The sequence below is a fragment of the Chrysochloris asiatica genome, unplaced genomic scaffold (genome assembly GCF_000296735.1).
Source record: "Chrysochloris asiatica unplaced genomic scaffold, ChrAsi1.0 scaffold00091, whole genome shotgun sequence".
In the NCBI taxonomy this organism is placed as follows: Eukaryota; Metazoa; Chordata; class Mammalia; order Afrosoricida; family Chrysochloridae; genus Chrysochloris; species Chrysochloris asiatica.
Genome location: NW_006408609.1, coordinates 10,394,129 through 10,395,499, shown reverse-complemented (window position 1 = coordinate 10,395,499; position 1,371 = coordinate 10,394,129).

The window sequence follows — 1,371 nt, the reverse complement described above, 5'->3', positions numbered from 1 at the left end:
GCCATTTGACAAAATCCAACAACCATTCCTGATAAAAACACTAAACAAAGTAGGAATTGAAGGGCAATTCCTCAACATAATAAAGAGCATATATCAATACCAACAACCAACATCACTCTCGATGGTGAGAAACTGAAAGCATTCCCCTTGCAAACAGGAACTAGATAAGGATGCCCTTTATCATCACTCCTATTCATTACTGGAATCCTGGTATGGCACTGTGAGTTAATATGCTGGACTGCAAGTCAGTTTGAACCACAAATTCAATATTGCGTTGGAAGTCTTAGCCAGAACTATAAGGTGAGAAAGGGAGATTGAAGGTATCTAAATTGAACTCCTGGAGCGGCACTGTGGGTTAATGTGCTAGACTACAAAGCTGTTTGAACTGCAAGGTTGGTGATTCAAGCTCACCAGCTGCTCCTTGGAAACCCTATACAGGATCACTATGGGTCGGAATTGACTCAACAACAATAAAATTGGCAAAGAAGAAGTAAAATTCTATTTGCAGATGATATGATCCTATCCATAGAAAATCCCAAGGACTCAGCAAAAAACAAACAAACAAAAAAAAAACTACTATTAGAAATCATTGGAAGATTCAGCAAAGTGGCAGGGTACAAGATCAATATACAAAATTTAGTTGGATTCCTATATACTAATAAAGACAGCTCTGGAGAGGAAATAAGGAAATAAGGAAAGCAATACCATTTACGATAGCCACCCAAAGGATGAAATCTTTAGGAATCAATCTAACCAGAAAAACAGAATACCTTTATAATTAAACTAAATATGACTGCTACAAGAAACCAAAATAAATTTATAAAAATGGAAGAATGTACCATGCTCATGGATAAGAAGACTTAACATTGTGAAAATGTCAATACTACCAAAAGAAATTTACAGATATAATGCAATCCCAATCCAAACAACAACATTTGTTGAAAATAAGGACAAAAGGATCACAAATTTTATTTAGAAGGGAAAGAGACCTTAGAAGAGTAAAACATTGCTTAAAAGAAATATAAAAGTGGAAGGTCTCTCACTTCATGACTTTTAAACTTATCCAGGGCCACAGTGGTCAAAGAAGACTGGTATTGGTATAGTGAAAGACTTATAGACCAATGGAGCCTAATTGAGAACCCCAAAGTAAATCCATTCACATAGAGTCAACTGGTCTTTAACATATAGCCAAAATACATTCAATGCAGAAGTGATAGTCTCTTCAACAACTGGTGCTGGCAAAATTGGAAGCCAATTTGCAAAAGAATGAAACAAGACCTATATCTCACACCATATATGACATGTAGCTCACCATGGATTAAAGATCTAAATGTAAATTCCAGAACTATAAAGATTATCAATGAAAAACTA